The sequence below is a fragment of the Nicotiana tomentosiformis genome, chromosome 2 (assembly GCF_000390325.3).
Source record: "Nicotiana tomentosiformis chromosome 2, ASM39032v3, whole genome shotgun sequence".
NCBI lineage: Eukaryota > Viridiplantae > Streptophyta > Magnoliopsida > Solanales > Solanaceae > Nicotiana > Nicotiana tomentosiformis.
This window is the reverse complement of record NC_090813.1, coordinates 139871271-139881072: the sequence shown is the minus strand read 5'-3', so window position 1 is coordinate 139881072 and position 9802 is coordinate 139871271.

Below are 9802 nucleotides of genomic sequence, written 5' to 3'. Positions count from 1 at the left end.
TGATATAACCAGCGACTTTCAGTCTATCATACAGTTGGTCTATGGGTTCAGTAATTGGGGTGTATTGTCTGGGTGGCCTGCGGTCGAAATTTGGTCTAGGTTTTTGGTAGTTTTGGCGGGTTGGTGGTGAGTGGTTGTGCTGGTTGGGTGTTATAAGTATGGTAAGTGGCGGCAAGTTGTTGATATCTGGGAGGTGAAGGGTGATATGTGGGTGGGGGTGTTTGGTATGTAAGAGGCGACTTTGGACCTTGGGCTACCATCACCGCACCTACTTCTTTCTTCTTGGAGATACCTCCCGACTGTAAAGCTTTATTTGTGGCTTGGAGTGCTTCAAAATTTGTCACCATTCCGCTTTTGATCCCCTCTTCTATTCTTTCTCCCAATTTGATGATGTCAGAAAATTTATGGTTTTCAATAACCATCAGTCTTTCATAGTATTGCGGATCTTGAGCTCCGACGAAGAACTTATTCATCTGTTCTTCTTCCAGTGTTGGCCTTACTTTTGCAGCTTCAGACCTCCACCGAGTAGCATACTCGCGGAAAGTTTCCGTTGGCTTCTTCTTGAGATTCTAAATGTAGAAAACGTCTGGTGCATTTTCTGTGTTAAACCTGAACCGATCCATGAAATCTGATGCCATGCTCACCCAATTAACCCGTTTCTTTGGGTTCTGACTAATGTACCAAGACAGAGCGTCTCTAGTGAGGCTGCTCATGAACAGCTTCATGCGGATTCTTTCATCCTTGCCGACTCCTACAAGCTTGTCACAATACGTTCTCAAGTGTGCCTTCGGATCACCAGTCCCGTCGAACATTTTGAACATTTTGAGCAGTTCTACATCTGGTTGAGTACACAAATCTTCATAATTCAAACCCTCAATGCGTTTGCCCCCTTCGACACTTTGAACTCTGCCAGTAAGTTTCTTGAGTTCTTCCGCTATGTTCTTGATGAGCAGGTCATTTTTGGTGGATTCGAATATGTATAGGGTCTGTTGTGCGGTGTGGGTAAAGTTTTCACATATATGGGATTGCTTTGGTGGACCCTAGGAATCTGGGCATAATGGTGGTCATTGGTTGAGTTTTGCGGGTCAAGAGTAGGCTGTGGTGCATTCTGAGGGGTGTGGTATGTGGTTGTTTGTGGATATTGAGTTGGGTGGTGATGGTGTTGTTGAGGAGTAGGTACCGGTGGATGGTTGTGATTCTGAGAAGGTGTGGCGTATTGACGTGGTGTGGGAGGATTCGGCGATGGGTTTTAATTTTGCGTGTTTTGGGGAGGTGTCGGGTTTTGGGCGTTTGTATTTTGTTGGTTCATGTTTGGGACGTTTAGGGTGAGGGAAAGGTTTTCCAAGTTCTGGACCTGCTCAAGTTCCCCTTTTAGCTCCAACAATTTATGTTGCAGACGTAGGACCAATTCATTCTGTGCTGGAGTACTCCGACCATCCGAAGTTTCAACGTTCTCTGTGTTGTCCTTTCTGATACCGCTTAAATCGTCCATTTTTCCTTTCCCTTTGCCTTTGCCTTTAGGATCACTTGGTGGAGGAGGAGGGGGAGGACCTCTAAATCTAGTATGATATGCGGATGATGCCAGTGCACGAACCAACTTTTGGGGAATGGGAATAAACAAAAGAAAAGAAAAACAAAAAGGTAACCAAGTCAGTAAGGGATATTGAAAGGTGTTTGCGATATTGAACATGTGTTGCAGAATCAGTAAATAAATTTGCGTCCTAATTTTGGGGACCTCATTGTGCCCGAGGTAGGCCTAAGCGACACATAGACGTGGAGAAAATTGATGCCAATAACTGTGTCATTTCATTAATGCAAAAATGAATCAGATCCATACTAAAACGACAATAATAAGAAAATTACTAATGGTGTTTGCCTTATTACATTCGAAATCTAAAACTAAGCTAAAAAGTAGTAAAGAACATCATTTCCTAATCTATTTGGCCCCAGAGGGACCTTCTCCATGCTTGGCCTTCTTGGATCCATCATTCAAGTTCCCCAGGTCGCACATGTCCAATAGTAGGTAAGCCCTTGCTAGGTGCCCTCCCTCATTGCCTATTGTATTTTGACAATCCGAGAGCCTCTTCCTCATATTCCCCACAAGTTCCATTAACCCTTGCTCCAAATATTCCAATCTTTCTGTTGATTTAGTAGCAATTTCTTTCCATTCGCTGATGGCTTCCATATCCACTTTGTGTTATTCCAAATGTCTAGCTTCAGACTCGAAGACCCTCTTGTGCAGCATCCTATATTTGACTTGTGCTTCAGCATCATCATCTATAACCCTATTTTTAAGATTAATCTGTGGCTTGACATCTCCCGCTATATCATCTACCAACCATGACAGGTAGAAGTATACATGGCCGGCATGGTACCTGTCTGGCTCGATTGTGTCTTTCTCTACAATGACCTTTTGATTCCACATATGTTGTGCCTCGAACTTGAATGAAATGATGTTCCCTTTAAAGTCTGCTTTGTACTGGACCATGTTAGAAACTCGAGGTATAACCTGCTTTCTTCCCGCTTGCCTCATTACCCTTATAGGAGCATAAGGATAGATTCCTCTTAACTCGATCAACACTTAATGAGTGGTTTCTCTTGACCTGATGATGAATTCGCTGCTAGGGAACCATTCGAACATCCAATGTATCTTTTCGTCAGTCAAATTGCTGAAGAAATGCACCCAGCTCACAGCATTTTTAGGTTGCGCGAACCTATCTGGGATAAATGTCATTCTTTTTGGATGATGGTAGGCTATGTAGTCATTCAATGGTCGTCGCAGATCTTCCTGATGATATTCACTTTTCTGGAAATGTTCTAATAACCAAACCTGCAGTAATAGATTACAGCCCTCGAAATGTCCGTACCCCTACTTGCATCGATCTAGAGCTCGATACATTTCGTCCAAGATCGTGGGGATGATAGTGTAAGTTTGCCCTTCAATTCCTTCCATTAGAGTCCTAGTGACCATGGCTAAGCAAGTGTGGATCCTCCCCCCTTTCATTGGAAATATCAGCAACCCCAAGAAACAGACAATGAACACAAAGACTCGGTGGTGTGTCCAGCCCAAAGAAGTAATGGCAAGTTCATCACGGTAAAGGCGATATGACTTGCTATGCCCATAACGTTCATAAAGGAATTCAAATGGTATGTAGGACTCCTTCAGACAGAGTAATTCATCATTTTTCTTGAAACCCATCATTTTCAAAAAGACCGCGGGGAGTGCGATTTTCTGGTACTAATAAACTCGGACTATCCCATGGCAGCCTAGTGAAGCCTCCCATTTCCTCTAAGAGAGGGGTCATTTCGATATCACCAAAGCGGGAAACCGCTCTTTTCTCATCCCAAAACATACTGGCGGCCTCAATCAATGCGTTATTTGGCTGAATGTCCAATAAGCAAGGTAAATTTACGAAGACCCTTTTCACATGTTTCTTGTCACTAGGAAAGAGGTTGTTCCACCAATCAAGCAGCAAAGGTGGGATGTTTTGAACCATGCCAAAACTGGGAACTTCGTGCCTCATTTTTTGCAAAACAAATAGAGTTAGCCCTTTCCCCCTGCGGGTCTAACTATTTACACATTAATGATCAACATATCGACACGTTTTCTCCAAGTAATGCACATAACGTGATGGTGTTCATTGAGATTATAGAAATCCCGTCGAATTTTGGACAAGGCTTATCTTACTGGATTATCACATGGACAATGTTCTAACCCATACTAGGTTTGACATGATGCATGCACAGTTGATATTGGAGTGAGGTTTCTAGAAGGGTCTAGACATGTACCCTCAAGTGGACAACATGAGAGGGAAAGGCACGGAACCGTCGACTGCACCACTGATCGACTAGTTTACCGCAAATAAGCCTTTCCAATTTAAAGGGTAATTTTGGAAGAGCGCGGACACTCATCAAGTGCCGCTATGGTATTAGTTGGGCACGAGTGGAATATGATGCGGAGCATGCTTTGTGCAAAGATAATAACACATTGCAAAGTATTTGCATGATAGATATGTGAAATCAATAAACACAGTATTAAGATAAAACATAAAGGACATAAAAAGAAAGACAAAAGAAGAAGTTAGTTCGTGGAACATAGGGAATATAATAAAGTAAGAAGGGGAGTAGGGGTAGGAGAGACATGATATAGCTAATAAATAGCAGCTAGAGCAACTAAGAGCAAATAGGGAAAGGGATGTAAATTCTATAACAAATTTAAGCAAATAAAGGTGGAGAAAGGAAGGGATGTGCATGTTATAACGATTTTAAATAAGTAAAGGTTAATGGGAAAGGGATGTGTATGTAATAGCAAATCTAACAAATAAAGATGGAAAAGGAATGTGCATTTTATAACAAAGAAAATTAATCCATATAAGCCAAGTTCATTATGGTAAGAGCCTAAGAGTAAATCCCCAGCAGAGTCGCCATGCTGTCGCGCCCCATTTTTCTCGGGAAAAGCAAGCGGGCTTCGACGTTGTGAAAACTCCTTTTAGGATGGGAAATAGAATGCTAAAGGAGAAGAATCGCCACCTAACGATTTTTAAGGTGCGTTAGGGCACCTATTATGTAAATGACTCTGTTTTACTAATCAATGTTACCAAAGATCGAGTAAGGGCTCAAGTTACCTCAAAGAGAAGGTGTTAGGCACTCATCAAGGTTTACAACTGTGGGTCCCGACCGAACTTAAGATTATGTGGATTATGATTAAGCTAGGTGATAAAATAAACAAAGGGAATTCAGAAGTTAAATAACTTTATTACAACATCAGATCTTAGTGCGAGTATAGGTATACAACTATTTAGATCTAATAGCAACATATAAAAAGGAGGAGGGTCTTATGTTTTTTAGTCTAAAGGATCACCCCGTGCAACATAAATAATACTTCGTAACTCCCTCAAGATCGGGTATTACTCGCATTATTTAGCGGGCACAAACTATCATCTCCTACTACCCGATTACTATGTTAAAGTTGTTACCTAAAGCACACTAATTCAATTATAAATCGTACCTTATGCGTGCACTACCGTCCCATACCTATGGTCCGAGAGGGAATTGGACCTCTATTTAGGGTGGTTCTAGACTTAAACTTAAGATGCTCAAAATGATAAAACTAGGCGACATACAAAACACATTGGACTTTAAATATGGCAATAAAGGGGGCTCAAGTTTGCCTCTGCACTTAAGCAGTAAATGCACGCAAACACATATGCCAATCAGGAATCTGCAGAATCCTATAAACATGCTTTCTAGGCGATCAAAGTATACAAGTAATTTCGGATGCAGAATATAGCTTATAGACAGAATCATGCGGGTATCATAACTTAATTGTTGTGAGTTTTAAGTTACCAATCCTATATGTGCGATGCCTAAGTGATCTACGCAATTGGGTACAACAGAATCTGTTAGGGTAAAAGTCCCAGAATTATTCGTATGACGTGCATGAAGCAGTGTTTGAATGGTCTAGCATTAACCAATTATAACGAGCAGTTATTTTCTATAGGCAAGATCTCTAATGCATAGTACTTCAGAGCTTGTTTTATTTATACTTAGTCCTATAAACAAGATTTCTAATGATTAATGTGGTACAATAGCAAATGAAGTGGTCAAAATCCTATAGGCATGATTTCTAGTAAATAACTGAAGTGAATTGCAGGAAAATTTATTTGTTCCTATAGGCAGGTTTCTAATGCGGTTGAAGGCAGTCATGCAAATTGAAACAGTGCTCACTTCCTATAGGCATGCTGTCTATAAACATGTAGCGGTAGACATAGCATTTGAACTCATGTTTAATAGTAAACAAGTAATATGCGTGTGTGCTCCCCCTAATGTCATGATCTCTACAGTGCTCATGTAATCGAACAACACATATAGCAAACATATTACCAAGTCCTATAGGCATGTTATCTACCCATTTGGCATGTTAGTATTAGAATCTACTCCATTCCCTTTTACTAACACCCCAATCATTTATACAAAGATTATTATTACAAACCCAAATTAATAATAAAGTAGTAATATTACATGGCAATAGACAAGCCTATAGAAGGCCCAAATAGAATAACAAAATGCCCAGCCTTACTGGGCCTTCAAAACTTCTAGCATATCAGACTTAGGCCTTCAACAAAGAACCACACGATCACAGGTCCATAGGGGAGTTCAGACCCCTTTCAATGAGCCATAGCACCAAGTGTTGCACCACTTGGAACAAGCAATGTAGATATACAGTACATGATATGGAAATAGAGTATTAGGGATAGTTTTGGAGGTTGAGAGAATGACTAGGACCAAGCCCTAGTATGTCAGAGTTTACAAGGGCCTCAATTGGACCCCGAGCAGTGCTCACACTAGGGAGGTCGACAATAGAACCTAGATAGCCTTGACTTTTAGCCATCTAAGAATGAGAATTCAGAATAGCATGAGTAGCAAATAAGGAGAATGGATAGTGATAGAGGAACATATATTATGTAGTGCACCAAGTTAAGCATACGGAGCAACTAAGCAGGCCGGTAGGTTCAGCAAGATAGCAAAGCACCACATAGATAGTCTCATATTGAAAGAAATTGGGGAAGCAATAGGTTTGCAAGATATACATAGATTATCATTCAACCAATCGAGACCTAAGAAGTTCGAATTAAGCTAAGCATGCATCTTAGGGTCATACTAATTAGTATTTAGACATCGTGATAAACACTGGAAGAGGCAAGATATCAAATGAACAAAAACAGACTGGAGAATATATTAGCATGGAAGCAAGATCATAGTTGAGGCAAAATAGAATGTTTATCTTAAAATCTTAAGTGATGCTAGGGATCAGGATATCAAGGAAACCTTGTTTAGAGTAAACCTCAAAGAAGTGTTCCATATAGTTGTGGCTAGTACACAAAGAACAGTCAATCAGACACAAGACTCAGCACTAAATGATTCATTCAAAGTAAATAGAGGTTTCCATAGAGTTGTAGTAGTATCCAAAGCTAGGTATGAAGAAATTCTATAACTAACAACATATAGTCACAACAGTCAGATTCAGATCAAAATAGGCATGCATTGATACTCAAAACTGAAACATATTCAGATGCTAGAGGTACAGAATTGATTCCACAAGAAAATAAAGAACCAACATAGAAGTGCAGACCATAGTGAAGAACACATACCAGCCTAACATAAACTAAGGACAAAGCAGTAAACTATCTCATGCATTCAACTATCATAGGATGAGAAAAAAGTATTGAGCATTATCATAACAGTGCAATATCAGGGATTCACAACTAAATCACTCATATAGTGCAAACACATATAGGCACGCAGAAGGAAAGAAAGAAAATTAATATTGCAAGGGTTAAAAGCACTAACTAGTAGCAAAATAATACGAGCTAAAGAATAGTAAAGAGCTTAATAGCAAGAACACCAGATCTCTGATGCTTCAGAGTTCACAAGAGCCTCGAGAAGGGCTTCGAGTAGTGCTTGCACCGGAGGAGGTCGTTTAATGGCCTTGGCTTTCAGCCGGCCCAGAATTCAACAGTTTCACAAAATATTCGTTTGATGACCCAAAAGGTCATCTTATGTTTTAGAACTTGAATCTACGCTCTTAATCCATAAAAATCTCATTTTTACCCTCTTCGATTTACGTGCGCAGTCCGGGCAGGTTTCCGAAAAGTTTTTATGTTGAAAACTAATGAAAATAAGAATTTTTACCTTAAAAGTTAATTTTAGTTGAATTTGTCAATATGTTTGGTAAATGGGCCCGAATCCGTATCGAATTATGGGACCTGGGCGTATGCCCGGAATCGAATTCGGAGGTCCCTAGCACAAGTTATGAATTTTTGATGAAATTTAAAAGTCTGGAAATTAATTATTTTTAAGAATTGATCGATGTTAGGCATTGTTAGTATCGGGTATGTATTTTGGTTATGGAGCCCGGTATAGTTTCATTATGATATTTAAGACTTGCCTGTGAAATTTGGTGAGAAACGGTGTTGATTTGACGTGATTCGGACGTCCAGTTGAGAGGATATGGATTTTAAAGCGTTCTTGAGAATTTCATTTGATTTGGTGCTAAATTCATAGTTTTAGGTGTTATTTTGGCGATTTGATCACGCGGGCAAGTTCGTATGATGTTTTTAGACTAGTGTGCATGTTTGGTTTGGAGCCCCGAGGGCTCGGGTGAGTTTCGGATATGCCACGGGATGTTTTGGACTTGGGAAAAATCTGGTTTTCTGCAGATTCTGGTGTCTAGCATATCCTTATTCGCGTTCGCGAAGGTCCTCTCGCGAACGCGAACAATAAACTGGTGAGGCTGAGACTTCTTCTTCGCGAACGCGAAGGCCTGGTCACGAATGGGAAGTGATGGGGGATTTACCCTTCGCGAACGCGACCTGACCATCGCGAACGCGAAGCACTTGGGGACCTGGGGGAGGGTTGGTCATGTTTTTATCCGTGAACGCGTCCACTGGGTCGCAAATGCGAAGGCTAAGGGGGAGTTGCCTTACGCGAACGTGATTTTCAAAAGTCATTTTCTTCCCCAAAGTGTTGGTAAGTGATTCTAAACCATTTTCTTTCAATTACCCATTATATTTCTTGAACTTTTAACCAAAAATCTATAGTTTTCATGGTAGAATTAGGGGTTAGGGTAGAAACTAGGGATTTAGGGAATTTGGGAATTTATACCTCGATTTGAGGTCGGATTCTAAAACTAGTTACATATTCAGGCTCGGGGGTGAATGGGTATAAGGATTTTGGTCCGTACCTCGGGGTTTGACCAAGCGGGCCCGGGGTCGATTTTTCGACTTTTTGGTGGAAAAATTTGGAAAATTTAATTTATGAAATATAATTGATTTCTTTAGCAATATTTGATATTATTGAGTCATTTTTGAATAGATACGAGTGGTTTGGAGGTGAATTCCAAAGGAAAAGCTGTGATTGAGAATTAAGTGGCCTTCGGAGCGAGGTAAGTATTGTGTCTAACTTTGGCTTGAGGGAATAGGTATTGTGTGAGTATTTGCTATGTGTTTTGTTGTTTAATACGGCATATAGTTGAGGTGACGAGTATCTATTTGTTGTGGTCGAGTCATAGTATGCGAGTGAAATTCCATTCTTGCAAATTTGTAGTCATAAATCTCGTTATCCATGCTTATTGTTGTTGTTGAAATGTTGGGAAACTTGTATCCGGTTCCACCAAGGTCGATAAAATTGTGAATATTGATTTGAGGTTGAGATGTAAAATTATGAAAGTAATCATTTATGAAATATTGATTTTCTTGTGAAACTCCTTTCTATCCGTTGTTATTGATTTTGTGAATTGTGAGGAAGAGTGTAAAGCACGAAGGGTGATGTCGTGCATAATTTAATTATATTGTGAGGAAGAGTGTAAAGCACGAAGGGTGATGCCGTGCATAATTAAATTATATTGCAAGGAAGAGTGTAAAGAACGAAGGGTGATGTCGTGCAGTCTTATTTGTTATTTGGTGAGGTTGAAAGTAAAAGCATGAAGGGTGATGCCGTGCAATTTTCCTTGCTCTCTTTATTGCTCAATTCGTTTAAGGATTTTCGGTTTAATTTTTTCATTATTCTCACTCCTTATGTTGTATTTCCCCACTGTATGTTCCCCTCCCATTATTTCTGCGTTATTTTTTATTTACTATTATTGCCACTAGCATGATTATACTGTTCAGGTTATATGTGGGTGTCTTGTCCTAGCCTCGTCACTACTTCGCCAAGGTTAGGCTCGATACTTATCAGTACATGGGGTCGGTTGTGCTGATGCTGCACTCTGCACTTTCTGTGCAGATTTTGATACCGGCCGAGG